Source organism: Rhineura floridana, chromosome 13 (genome assembly GCF_030035675.1).
Source record: "Rhineura floridana isolate rRhiFlo1 chromosome 13, rRhiFlo1.hap2, whole genome shotgun sequence".
Classification (NCBI taxonomy): Eukaryota; Metazoa; Chordata; class Lepidosauria; order Squamata; family Rhineuridae; genus Rhineura; species Rhineura floridana.
In genome coordinates this window covers 15,171,040-15,186,060 of record NC_084492.1, presented here as the reverse complement: position 1 = coordinate 15,186,060, position 15,021 = coordinate 15,171,040, and positions in this window count along the sequence as shown.

The window sequence follows — 15,021 nt, the reverse complement described above, 5'->3', positions numbered from 1 at the left end:
GCGGAAAACCTCCTTTGACCTTGCTGAATTAAAACAAGCAGGATGAGCCTGAAAATGATAATTCAGTAATTGTAATGACAACAGGCACTAGCTCTTGGTCCGTATTCTTCCAGTTATACACAAAGCACTTCTATACCCTTTGAAGTAGGCTGCCTTCGAAACAATCATCAACAGCAGGGGAAAACATACTGTAACAATCAAGGGAAAAAAGAGGACCGCACTTGGATCCACGACAAAAAAACCCCACAAATGGAAAGCATCAATCTGGAGTTTCAGAAATGTTTGTTTCTTTCTAATCGCTCAGAGTGTGATGTGAGGCCAGCATAAATACATGGTGTGTGAGAAATGGGATAGGATATATAATTATTTGGTGAGGTTTCCGGTAAGGGTTTTTCAAGACCCTAGTTAATTCCCAGATGTACCAGAGGTATGTTGTGTGAGAATGTTTCGAGGATATTGTTTTGGGACAGCATTGCTGAACTCTGCTTCTCTTTCATAAAAAAAAATGTCAAGGATCATTGGGTGAGGCAGGCCTCAAGGCAGTCAGGTTTCTTTATCTGAGTGCACCACAGGGGCCAGAAGGCAGAAACACAGTCCAGTGCAGGCAAGGGACCCATATTAGAAGGTTCCAGAGGTAGGCAGCATAATCCATGGTGGGTAGGAGGTAAACGTGAGCCAGTGTGGTGTAGAGTGTCCCAACCTGGGAGACCAGGGTTCACATCCCTACTCAGACATGAAGCTCACTGGGTGACCTTGGGCAAGCCACTGTCTCTCAGCCTAACCTACCTCACAGGATTGTTGTGAGGATAAAACCAGGAGGGGGAGAGCCATGTTTGTATGCCACTTGAGCTCTTGGAGGAAAGGTGGGATAGAAATGCCTGGGATCCTGGATACTTTCAGTCAGAACAGGCAATACTGTCATAGGTGGACCAATGATATCTCTCTATAGAAGGCAATTTTGGAGGAAGGGACACAGCTCAACGATAGTGCAGAAGCTTTCTTGCATGCAAAAAGTCCCAGGTTCAGTCCTTGGCAAGTCCAGACAGCAGAACTAGGAAAGACCCCTCCCTACCTGAAAGCAAGACCCTGGGAAACCTCTGCTGGTCAGTGTAGACCAGCCTTCCCCAGCCTGGTGTCCTCCAGATGTTGTTGGACTGCAACTCCCATCATTTCTGTCCCTTGGCAATGGTAGCTGGGGCTGAAACGAGTCGCAGTCCAACAACATCTGGAGGGCACCAGGTGGAGAAAGTTGGTATAGACAATACTGGGTTAGATGAATTAGCCATCTGGTTCAGTCTAAGAAAGCTTCTTCATGACAGCTGTGTGCGTGCATGGTGTATGCATGTGCATATGGGTGCATTCCTCTCAAATATCCATCACATTTTTAATTCTTCCCTCCAAATTTATTTATTTATTCATTCATTCATTTTATTTTATTTATATCCCGCCCTTCCTCCCAGCAGGAGCCCAGGGTGACAAATAGATTTAATATACAAAAATGGGTGGCTAACTGATCTGTTGGGTATGCTTCAACTTAGATTTCTGCATTGAGCAGGGGGCTGGACTCAATGGCCTTATAGGCCCCTTCCAACTCTACTATTCTATGATGTTATATTTCCAGAAATGTTGGTTCAAAAGGACTGAAAATCCATGGTTGTAGTCAACAAAGTCTTACTCAGGGTAAACCACTTGAAATTAATGAACCTAAGTTTATCTTGTCAGTGGGTCTACTCTGAGAGAGACTGGTACTGGATTGAACCCACAATTTGTAGTCATGATCACTGGGTTTCCCGCCACCAAAGATCACATTTCAACACTGGAGAGACCTGATGGTCCCATGAATGAGAGAACTGGTTCCATTGCTGGAGGCAGTATGTTTCTGAATACCACTCACAGGAGGTATTCCCACAGGAGGGAAGCATGATGCTGCACTCAGGTTCTGCTTGAGGGCTTCCCATGGACATGTGGTTGGCCACTGTGAGAACAGGATGCTGGACTAGGTGGGCCTCTGGCCTGATCCAGCAGGCTCTTGTGTTTTTATGGTAAAATGATCATTCTCTTCAGTAGCAAGATACCCAACAGCTTCTCAGTATTTGATTCTTCACTTCATATTATAAACTCTATGATTACACTTAACAATAGCAGCTAAACATGATGAGATTTCAAAATGAGTTGTGCAGTTCAGAGAAAATGGAAAGATGCCTAAGTTTTCTTGAGATTTTCTGATTTTCATTATTTACTCTTGCATGTTGCATTCTTTTGTAGTGAGCCATGATCAAACTGAGAGGAGCAAGAAAATCAGCTCTAGGCCAAGTTCAACTCAAAGTGAATGCAGGGAACATTCCCCTTGTGACAACACGTGAGACGTAGAATGTTTAATTGCCTATTTTACCTGCAAGAGCTGTCAAAAGAAGCAGGTGGTAAAATAAAAACCACCCAGAAAAGGACAGTACCAATAGAAATGATATTTATGATCATTAAACGTAACACTTTTATAGGATGGGACACAGGAATACCTAAGATGCTGCCAAACGACTTTTTTTATAAAAACAAAACAAAACACAAAACAGCATTATTGATGTAGGATTCCTCAAGAGGGAAAACACTTCAACTTTAGAACAGGATGGTTGGGATTCTGATATCACATTTCTGCTTCTCTTAGGCAAGTTCTGTCCCCTACTCCCCAGGTATTTAGATAACACTAGGTTATTTGCTGACTAGGAAATATAACATCTCCCATGAAGGAAGTGTGCTTGCCTGACTTTATTGTGGGTTTGGACATGTTTAAAAACATATTTAAGGAAAGACTTGAGAAAAGGTATTTATAAAAAAATATTGATTTCAAAATATCACACAATAGTTAAATAACAAGATATGGTCTGAAGGCACATGAGGCCAGCTCCCTGCTGAAGCTAAGCAGGGTCAGGTCTGGTCAGTGCCTGGATGGGAGACCTCCTGGGGACCATATGTAAGCCGCATTGGGTTTCCATCATGAAAAGAAAGGTGGGGTATAAATGTAATAAATAAATAAAAATAAATAAATATGGTATGAGAGCATGGAACATATATAAAAATTTCAGTTGTCAGAGTTGTAATAAGCACAAGCTCATTTCTAAAGCTTTCTAAGAAACCCTACAGAACTAGAGCTAACGTTTCATTCAAAGTCTTAGCCATATGATCTCTCTGTCCTAATGGAGAAGAGAAAGAAGAGAAGAAGCCATGATGATGTGAGGGGCTAAGGCAGGGGTGGGGGAGCTCAGGCCTGAGGGCCAAATGTGGCCCTCCAAGCCTCTCTATCTGGCCCTTAGAACAGCGGAGGGCAGTGGCTCGGATGTTAGTGGAGCAATGAATCTGCTCTAGATTTTAGTCTGAACTTCCAAGGAGCTGTCCAAGGTGCTGAACCAATTTTGGAAGTTGGTTTCAGAACCTTAGGAAGCTCCTTGAAAACCTGGAGCAGATTCACTGCCCAACTGACATTGGAGCCACCAGTCTCCACAGCTTCAGAACTCCCCCGGGCTATAACCCCATTCCCCAGGCCACACTGCTCACTGGCCTTGCTTTGTGCCTGTCTCAAGTGCTTTTGCCTGCCTGGAATATGCCCTTGGATTGTGATAACTCATCCTGCTTGTTTGGATGGGGACCTGAGAGATTTGTGTACTGGAAGAAAACTGAATGTGGAATGTAGCCTGCTTTACAAAGGAAAGAGTCACGTGGATTCCTCTGTCCACCTTTGCTTCTGGGCTTCACCCACCATTGGTATGAGGTCTCCGAAAGGTTGGCCACGAGGAAATGCAGCCTACAGTGGCAGCTGATGGCTTCATGTCAGTGGAGCAGTGGAATCCACTCCAGGGTTTAGTCCAAACTTTCAAGGAGCTGTCCAAGGCGGATTCCACTGCCCTACTGACATGGAGCCACCAGCCGCCACTGGGGGGCTGTGAGCTGAAAAGGCCCCACCCCCACCCCTGAGCCAAGGTGATCAAAAGCTTCCTGAATTGGACTGTAATATTTATGCCCTCAAATTCATGAGCTTAGCCAATAATGTCTAACTTGAAAAGGATCTTTGATAAACACTATTTTAACAGTGGAATTATTTAAGTTTCTGGTTAGAAGTTTAAAGCAACATTTGCTTCATTTTCATGTCTCATCCTTGAATATATTCACCTGTTTTGACTTCATAAATCTCCCTTTTTTATCTCTTGAAGTAACTCTTAAACAATAGATGCTTTGAGGTCTGGTTTACCAGTACATAATGAAGTTCCACAAACAAGACACTTCAGTTTAGGTCAAGAATGAGTTTCTTATCTGTGGCGCTCACTGTGACTTATTGTATTATGTCAGCAAGCAATGTCAACCATGGTTCAAGAGTCCCTTCCTCTGAAGCCTCTTAAAGGCCTTTCTTTACTCTTCTGAAGACAGGTGAAGTAAATATCTGATCATGGGATAAAGCAGGTGTACAAATATCTAATCATATTGGCAGATTGGTGATAAGAAAACACTGAGCTGAGTTCCCTCAAGACACTTCACAGGTGATATTGCACCCGGGTGCACTTAGTAAGGATACAAGGAGAGGACTCTGAAGTCTGTGTGATTTGAAAGGATCATATTTTTATCTACGGTTGGAATGCCCTGTGGCTGAAATGTACTGGGAAGATGTAATTGCTGAAATCAGCCTGATAATTTACGATCCAGTGGTGAAGGATCCACAACTCTGTCCCCTTACATTGTTTTCATGAAAAAAAATAGTCTCCATCTAAGGACTTAATATGATAATGCTGGTGGCAGCATGCCTTGTAATCACCCAGCATTGGAAAGATGCAGCTGTAACCAGCCAACTCTGGTGCAAAAAGCTATGAAACCTCAACATTATGGAGAAATTAACATGCTATTTAAGAACTTTAAGAGACCATAAAGCCACAGACTCATTTAACAGGGCCGGCAACAGGGGATGGCCAGATTGGGCATGGGCTTAGAGCCCCTGTGGCTCAGAAAGGCCCCTCCTAAATCTATAGGTTGGAGTTGGTAGGGTGGAGCTCCCGTTCAGCGATCCATGCCAACATCAGGTCGCGGGGTGTGATTTGTGGCCTGGGATAAAGATGTCACTCCCACTGCCATCTTGGGTGATGGCAGACGTGTGCACACAGCATTCTAGTGTGCTGATGTGGCAACACATGAGGCCTATTTAAGCCCATGCTGGCTGCACTGGGGAGGGGTCTTGGGGGCATCACAACCCTGTACCAAGGGCCTCCTGAAGTCTGGTGCCTAAGGGCCCGCTCATGCCTGGTGCCAGCCCTGTCATTTAATAAAACTTGGCAAGCATTAATTTGCTTTATTGCCAATGATGATACCAATTCATAATTGCCAGACCAATACGCCCGCTTCTGAAGTTCATCAATATTCCTCGTAGGAGATAGTAGAGTAATTAGTCACTAGCAATTCAACCAGGCCAAGCAGAGAAAACGTTCACCAGCAACAAAATAAAACAAGAGTTATTTTAGTTTAATCCCTAAAACTACCTCCCTGTGCCCCAAAACATACCCATTTATCTATTTAACATTTTGTCATTGTATGCAGGTGGTTGTACTGTTGCTGCCTCATTGCTTGATTTTATGTTTGTGTTGTTGATATGTAATAAAAGTGATTTTTAAAAAAAGAAAGAAATGAGTTCAGATAGTACTCTTAGAAAAATTAACCAATACATCGAAATTGGCGAAGGGTCAGAAAAATAATTTATTTTCTATGAATTCACATTGATTTATTGAATATACAAGTGATGACCATAATAACAGAGGAGTGCAACCGTTATATAAATTGATATGGTTAGTTTAGGTTGACTGAAAGTTGTATTATGGTGGTCAATGCTGGATTTTAAGGTGTGTTCAACGGATACATTTTAGAATATTGTAATTAATTTGGCAATACCATGGCTGTAATATTTGGGTTAAGAGGGGAAGGAACAGGAAATCTTCTTTGCATTCTTTATTATGTTAAAAACTTTAATTAAATATATATTTAAAGAAAGAAAAGCGTTCAGAAGCAAAGAAAAGTACAGTGGGTTTCTAGATGAGACGTTAGCTATATCAAGCTTAATTTGAGAGTGAATATCAATCATATTTTCATTCTTTCATAGCATTTCTACAAGATCATATGCAACAATTCAATAATGAAGCAAAAATTAATTTAAAAAAACTATTTAAGCAACCAGAACTTATGTGGTTCATTTAAACTAAGTGAAATGTTATATTGATACTAGAGCAGAGATTTCTGGGATCACAGTATCAACCTATTTTTTTTTCTAATATCCATGATACTGAAGCTTCTGTGGGGAGAAAAGTTTAATGTGCTCCACTAAGAAAGAACTGCAAAGATAGCAGCTCAGTGAGAGGTTATTGATTGTTTCCAACTATATTTAACTCAAAATAGACCCTAAGTTAGACGTGTTCATTAATTTCAGTGAGTCTACTCTGCATAGGGTTAGCATTGGCTTCAGTCCTATATAATGAATACATATTGGTTACAACAGTATCATGACTATAAAAGAAAGTATAATTTGGTTGTAACATCCTGCAATAGCCTCTTGTCTGTGCTGGAGACAGCTTTAGGATGGTTTTTTATTCTTGCTGAGAAGACCAGAATAGTCTTTTTCCCCCACTTCCCAGAAAGAAAAAAGATTTAGCGGTAGATGGATAACAATATGTAAAATCAGATGTCCTGAAATCAATATAGTCCAGTGCAACACATTTTACCATTCTGTGTATATTCTATCCACAGTCGAATGTCAGCTGGACCCTAGGACCCCCTTCCAACCATCAGTTATTCAGGGAGGAAAGAGCTTTGACATTGTGCATTCTGGTCTCCTCTCGCCTAGACTACTGTAATGCGCTCTATGTGGGGCTACCCTTGAAAACGGTCCGGAAGTTGTAACTGGTACAGAATGCGGCGGCGTGCCTGATTAAAGGCAGCCAACGATGAGATCATATCACTCCAGTGCTAAAAGAATTACACTTGTTACCAGTTGCTTACCGGGCCCAATTCAAGGTGTTGGTTTTGACCTTTAAATCCCTACACGGTTTCGGCCCATTCTATCTGAAGGAGCGCCTCCATCATCATGAGCTATGCCACCCAACAAGATCAGCCTCAAAAGACCTTCTCTCCATCCCACCAGTTAAAACAGCCGGACTGGTGAGGACTAGGGAGAGGGCTTTTTCAATTGTGGCCCCCACCCTGTGGAACTCCCTCCCAAATGATCTCTGCCATGCCCCTTCTATGATGAGTTTCCACTGAGCCTTGAAGACCTGGCTCTTTAGGCAGGCTTTTGGGGTGGGCTAGGTTTTACTATTATTGCTTCAGATTTTTAATGTTTAATGTATTTGTACGTTTTATTTTGTACATCGCCCAGAGTGGCTGGACAACCAGCCAGATGGGCGACTAATAAATGTAATAATAAATAAATAAATAGCCATGGCTTGTCATTCAGATGTGAATAGACTATCTGCATTCTTCTACTGGGAATACTGAGTTATTTTTGCCTTTTCCACAGACAGGACAGATAAAGGGTGTTGGGAGAACTTTTGTTTACAATCATTCACCAGGCTGAAGCCGGTGCACACAGACTGAAAGAGATTTTTTTCCCCAACTCACCTCTGAAAAGTGTGGCCATAAATATGGAGTGGGTGTTTTGCCTGAAACCAAAAATGAACAAGACTTGGCTCTTAACACAGCTTTTACAAGGTGATTTTGTTTCGAGAGAAAGAGAAGAGAGAAAACCATTCATTTCAAAACTGTGGTGGTTTTATGACTTAGACAGAGATGTAATTAAGTGAATAAAGCAGAACTGATACATGTCAGACAACAACAACAACAACGGCTTGAGGCCTCAATGCAACATTTCAGTCAGTGTAACTTGTAATCATTAAAGGCCAATCATACCCCAGGTGTTTCTGCCACAGGGAATAGAAAAAAAAGCAGATGCAAAGGTCCTTCGACTCTAGGACTTTTGCCAACTCAAGGAAGATTCCAGAAGGTAGACCTTGGAATAGAAACAGAGAGTGGAGGCTGGTGGCTCCAATGTCAGTGGTGCTCTGGTTTTTAATCCGAACTTTCAAGGAGCAAGTAGGGATGTCAGAGAATTCTGACAAAAATGGAAAAGGAAGCAGAAATTGCTGTAGTTCATGTGTTTGTCTATGATCAGAAATGGAAATCAGTCAAGCAAATCCTGTTTGTATTTGTTCACATTGTTGTTGTTTTTAAGTCTGCAAACAATGTGTTATTAATGACTTTCTACAGTTCCTTTACATTCAAGTTAATGTTATGTAAATAGTTAATTACATAACGTGTTAAATAGTGGACAGTGAGATGAATAAAGTAGTGTTTGGTGGAAACCAAACTGCAGCAGCACAGAAACGGCACTGGTCGGAATGGAAATCACTGCCTTCTTACATCTCTATATGCAAGTCTCTTTTTTTTGGAAGGGCCTTATGGCCAATTCTCAGTTTGTATCTATGGGATAGAGTGATTCCTGGAGGTAGGTGAGCATATGGGTCATTCAGTCAACTTAGTCACATACACAGGGCCAGCTTCAGATTTGAAGAGACCCTTAGGATGGGCTTACATGGTAGCAGTAACAGCAGGTGGTCATTTGAATTTAGGACAATGCCCCAAATGTCATGTTGCTCCAGTGGTGCAGGTTCTGAAGGTGGGATCAGCCACTGGAATGTCCTATAACACTTCAGAGCGATACGCATCAAGGGCATTGTGGTGAATCAAAATAACTACCCACCACTGCTACCACCAGAGATTGATGGGAAAGAAATTTGTTTCGGTTCTCATTTAAAGAAGAAATTTAAATTTGCACTTTCCAAAACCATACGAGAACCAAAACACAGCCAAAATTTGCACTTCTCCAAATTTTGCAGTGCAAATCTTCAACCCAGTAATGTGTAAAAAAAAATGCATATACTAGCAGAAAGTGTGAATAAAAATGCATATTTGTGAAAATAATACAAAAATGCATTACATTTAGGTAAACTGCTCTGCAAGAATGTGTATATTATTATTATTATTATTATTATTATTATTATTATTATTATTATTCACCAGCAGGTCCCTGGGTAGATTACAACAATTCAAAATTCCATATTAAAACAGTCAAAACAAATTACAGTCACAGGAACATGGTAGGTCCTGAAAGCACACATCTCAGGTGTCAAAGGGCAGGATAATGAGGTGCGTCTTCAGCATATGGCTGAACCTATATAATGAAGGTGCTGGACATTGAGGGAATTCCACAACTTAGGAACCACAACAGAAAATGACCTCTCCCAGGCCATTCCCCCACCAAACCTCTGAGGGCAGTGTAACTACCAAGAGGGTTCCTTCTGCTAATCTTAACACCCAAGAGGATCTGTAGGGAAGGAGGTGGTCTTTTAGGTATTAAACAAACAAACAAATCACAAACTGATGTGGAAAAAATGAGAAAGTGAAATGGGCTCTTCTCCCACCCCTACCACCACGTAAACCCTCAGTGCACACAGGCATCCTCCTCCAACATGTGAATGGAGTGGCCAGTGGGTAAGTGCACATGTTAGTCTCATGGAGAAAGGCTTCCATTGATCCTCCACACTTCCAAAAACTCCTTGTGGGAATTACCAGGAAGTATTTCCTGTATGATTTGAAAAGACTTCTGTGTGATCTTATAAATATTTCACTAGAATAAATAATACTTCCTTTGCCCTTTCAGTTCCAAATATCCATTTACACTATACACAAACATTATTGCATAAAAGTACCACAGGTGGGAGCTATTTGTGGTTCACATTGGGGTTGATTTTACGCATGACTTGGCTTGCTATATTTCTTTCTTTTCCCTTTTTTTTAAGGCAAAGCATAACTCTCCTGCATCTCAGATCCCCCACTGACCCTCTCAGCTAAAAAGCACAGCTTGAGATCCTGATTTTTTAAAATACACTTAAAATACACAACAACATATGAATTCAAGGCACAATTAATGTATTGCAGGACCATTGACACAGCTGTGTAAGACTGTTGTTGCACAGTCTTCACTTGCCAAAATTTGTGTCTGCGTGCATCCTTTTTAGTAAGTAAGTGCCAGTTCAGGCATATTCTATAACTCCCTGAAGCTGTCAGCGATATGTTCTGAGCAAAGGAAGCTGCCCTGCCGGGTCAAACTGTTTGGCTCTCTAGCCCAGTGTTGCCTACTCTGACTGGCAGCAGCTCTCTAGGGTTTCAAGCAGTCTTTCCCAACATCGCTACTTGAACCTTTTCACTGGAGACCTCATTACTGATCTTGACATTTAGGAACCGCTAAGGATAAAAGGGGTTGCCGAATCACCAGTGGAGAACCACAGATGTTATTAATTAACTGTAGATGAGCTCTTTTTTTAAAAAAAGAATGTGCAATTAATAATCCTACACACAGTTATCATGCATGCAACTGAATGCAGTGCAAAAGTCCACCTGCCAGTGGATAATTGTCCATTATGGTAAATAGTGCACTGTCCCACCAACCTCAGCCAGCACCTCCCCCGCCCTGCCTTTTTACTTACAACCAGTAAAGAGGGTGGCCCTGCCTGTCAGCTTCCTCCTCCTTAGTCTCAGTGTTGCCTTTGTACAACTCAGCAGGGAGGAGGATGGGGCCAAAACTAGAATTAGTTAGTTCTGCATGTTATTGGCTCTGGCTCCACCTACTGTTGGCCACCCTGCCATCCGCCCTACCAGTCCCAAAGGGCACCAGCCACCAACACCACCTGGATATACCTGAGTGTGTGTAGCTTCCTTGTATATGATCTGTACACTGCAAAAATTGGGGTTAATTGATTGCATGCAGGCTCCTTTGCAAACGTATAGAGGCTAGGTTGGATCAGTGGAATGACACACTTCCCCCAAGTTCATTTGTATACCCAGTGAACATCACAAAGGGCTGATATGCTTATCTACTTAAAACTCTTTCTGACCATGACACACGCACACACCACCCCCACTTTCATTAGATCCTTTAGAATTGGAATTCACAGATCTAGAAATCACCAGTATATTGGATTGCTTGCCCTTCTTGATTTCATTTTTCCAGTGTCAGATTTCCTGAATAGCCATGGTATTCTGCTGTTCATTTACTTTTTTTAAGAGCTGAGGCTAGACCAAGTCATCATTATCCAGTTTCTGATTCCAAAGGCTGCTATTCCAGTGTCTCCAGCCATTTACTCGTTAACTGCCTTCAGCAACGTCCTCACTTTTTTCATGAGTTATGTCAAGGACCTTTGTGAACATAATTTAACTAAGGAAATTTCAAAAAGAACGTTCTCACAATTATAGAAGATCATTGTGAACACCCCCCCCCGTTTCACTTGTCGTTAAGGACAATCTAAAGAGCAAAATAAATATGTCACCCTTTGGCTGACTTAGCTGTTAGTATTATTAGCCATGACTCACCATTGTTGGTGGGCCGTAACAATTTGCACATGGCTGAACTTTATTAGAAGGCTTGCTATTTGATATATAATTTTTCTCTTATTTTAGTACAGTAATGGTGCTGGCTTCTCCCCATTTCTTTTGAGCATAGATCGCCAACATCTGTCTTCTCAGGAGCCATTCAGTTCTCTGGAAGCTCTGGGTTGACTGGACTCTGGCTTCACACAGGTACCAGGAAGTAAGAGTCTGCTCTCCAAAATACCCCTATCAGTGAGAAAGTCCTCTCCATTGACTTCTTTTGCATTTTTTTCCTTAGACCAACCTTTTTCCCGGTGTAACTTTTGCTTGGATTGCGATCTGCAGGAGTGCTCCGAACATGAGTTGGGTGTGGCCTAAGTCCCCTCACCTCCCCACCTCCCCTGACACACCCCTGATATGCCTCCTTTTCAGGCCTTATGCTGGCCTATGCGGGCTCCACTTGCTCCAGTCTTGGCTAAGCCAGCTGGATCCCGGCTCAGCTTGGCTGGGCTGGCTGAGGTGAGGGGTGAGGGACTTACACCGGCTGAGCCAGGATCCAGCCAGCTCACCTGGAGATCTGCCACATCCAACTCCCCTCAGCCTGATGTAAATGCAAGTTGGATTGGGCCCCAAGTGAGATGCACAGAGATGTGAAGGCCTGCAGGGAAAAACCCAGAAAAATTGTGGGAGGAAAGTTTTTTCCCCTTCCCCCCCCGCCTGAATTTTTCTAGTTTTTTCCCCAGAAAGTTTGAAAGAAGAAGGTGGGGGGAGGAAACCGGGGGGGGGGAACCCATAATATGTTTGGTTGGAAACACTACATCGCGAAAATGTCCAGATTTCAGAGGATAGCTGTATCTTGGTTTGAGTACTTGGTTCAAGAATTGAAAATTAGGGTCTCTCTCATTGAAATGCCAACAAAATCACAGGGGATGTAGCTCTTGAGCTGAAAAGGCCCCCTTTCCTACAACTTTTGCAAGTACTCTTGGATGAAACAGATTATCTTGACCCATCCCAGTCTGGGTTCAGGCCTGGTTATGGGACTGAATCGGCCTTGGTTGCCCTGATAGATGACCTTTATCGGGAGGACAGGGGGAGTGCGATCCTGTTGTTCTTACTTGATCTCTCAGCGGCTTTTGATACCATTGACCATGGTATCCTGCTGGGCCAACTTGGTGAGATGGGTGTTGGAGGAACTGTTTTACAGTGGTTCCGATCCCATCTCCAAGGTCGCTCTCAGAGAATAGCATTGGGTGATTGTCTTTCGGCCCAGTTGTGCTGTGGGGTGCCGCAGCATACCATCTTGTCCCCATGCTGTTTAAAATCTATATGAAGCCCTTGGGAGCAGTCATCAGGAGATTTGGGGCGAGGTGTCAGCAGTATGCTGACGATACCCAGCTCTATTTCTCCATAACATCTGAATTGGGAGAGGCCGTGCAAGCCCTGGACTGGTGCCTGGACTCGGTGGTGGGCTGGATGAGGGCCAATAAACTGAGTCTGAATCCTAGCAAGACGGAAGCACTGTGGGTTGGTGGTTCCCGAGTTCGGATAATTGGTCAGTTGCCTGCTTTGGATGGGGTTGTACTCCCTCTGAAAGAGCAGGTCTATAGCCTGGGGGTGCTCCTGGATCCATCTTTGTCGCTAGAGGCCCAGGTGACCTCAGTGGCTAGGAGTGCCTTTTTCCAGCTTCGGCTGATAAGACAGCTGTGGCCGTTTCTGCACCGGGATAGCCTGACCACTGTTGTCCACGCACTGGTAACCTCTAGGATGGATTACTGTAATGCGCTCTATGTGGGGCTGCCCTTGAGATTGGTCCGGAAGCTGCAGCTAGTGCAAAATGCAGCAGCGAGACTGCTCACTGGGGCAGAATATTGCCAACATGTCACCCCACTGCAGAAAGAACTGCACTGGCTGCCCATTTGCTACCGGGCCAAGTTCAAGGTTCTAGTTTTGGTGTACAAAGCCCTATAGAGCTTGGGACCAGGATACCTAAAAGACCGTCTTACCCCTTATATACCCAGACGATCGCTGCTCTCTGCAGGTGAGGGCCTCCTGCAGATACCATCTTATCAGGAGGTTTGTTCTGTACAATATAGGAAACAGAGCTTTAGTGTGGCGGCACCTACCCTGTGGAATTCCCTCCCCTTAAATATTAGGCAGGCACCATCTCTGCTATCTTTTTGGTGCCTTTTGAAGACTTTCCTCTTCCAACAAGCCTTTTAAGTTGAGACCTATCCCAGCCTGCATCTGTGTTAGAATTGCTTTTAATATGTTTTAACCCTTTTTTTAAAAAAGATGTTTTTAAAGGTTTTTTTTTATGTTTTTAACATTGTTTTGTTTTAATGTATTTTAAGGTCTTTTTATGATGTTTTAAAGTGTTTTTAGTGTTTCTGTTTGCCGCCCTGGGCTCCTGCTGGAAGGAAGGATGGGGTATAAATAAAATAATAAATAAATAAATAAACTTTGACAATAACTTGGTGTGTGTATATATATGTATCCCCCCTTATTTGGGGAAGGGGAGAGAAGGCCTCCTATCGGAACTGGAAACATATTGGTTTGTAGGGTTATGGCTCTTTTTAAAGAGGCTTAATGAAAAAATGAAATTATTTTATTAATATTGAAGCACTTAGTTGAAAGTAATCCAAGTTTAAATGCAAAGAGCCTCCGGCAAAATATCTCTTCCAACTTTCTGTCTTGATTCAATAGTAGCTGTCAAGAGTAATGAATAATCTGCATGATGTGGGGTTTTTTGGGTTTGTTTGTTTTTTGAGATGGCAAAAAATAAATAAACTAAGACAATGTTTGTTTTGGGACACAGATCAGAGGACACAAAAGAATAAATTATTCTGGATTACAACAGATGTACAAAATTAGGAGATATTGATTCTGTTCTCATGTGTCCAAAAGGACTAGCTCTTTCAAGGGTCCCCTTTTTCAAAAAGTTAAACCAAGCTTGGGATACTTGCTTGATGTTATACGTTATAGATACCTGAAGGCGTTCAAAGCTATATTTATTTTGGGATATTGCATGTTTGTGAACTTAATCAAATTGCCCTTGAAGACAACATCTGTAGTCTTTTCACGAAACATAAGTAATGGGGCAGAATAGACCTAAAAGCCTTGAAATACCTTGGTTTGTTGCAGGGCAGGCCCTATCGTTAGGCAGAGTGAGGCAACCCACTAAAGCAGCAGATGTTGGGGGGACAATGGTGACAGCCCACCAACCATTTTTCTGACCCCTCTGAGCATTCCCTCTGTTACAGGAACATAAGCTGTCTTATACTGAGATGGATCCATCTAGCTCTGTGTTTTCTCCACTGACTGGCAGCAGCTGTCAAGGATTTCAGGCAGGGAACTTCCCCAGCACTAGCTGGAGATGCCAGGGAATGAACCTGGGATGTTCTGTATGCAAAGCAGATGCCCTACCACTGAGCTATTTACTATTTATTAAAACTATTTCTGTCCCACCCTTCTACCCTAAAATAGGTCACTCAGGGCAACTCGCAATAAAATCATACACAATAAAAACACAAAAAAACATATACAGTTAAGAAATCTAGGGAAGTGATATTAAAAGGGGAC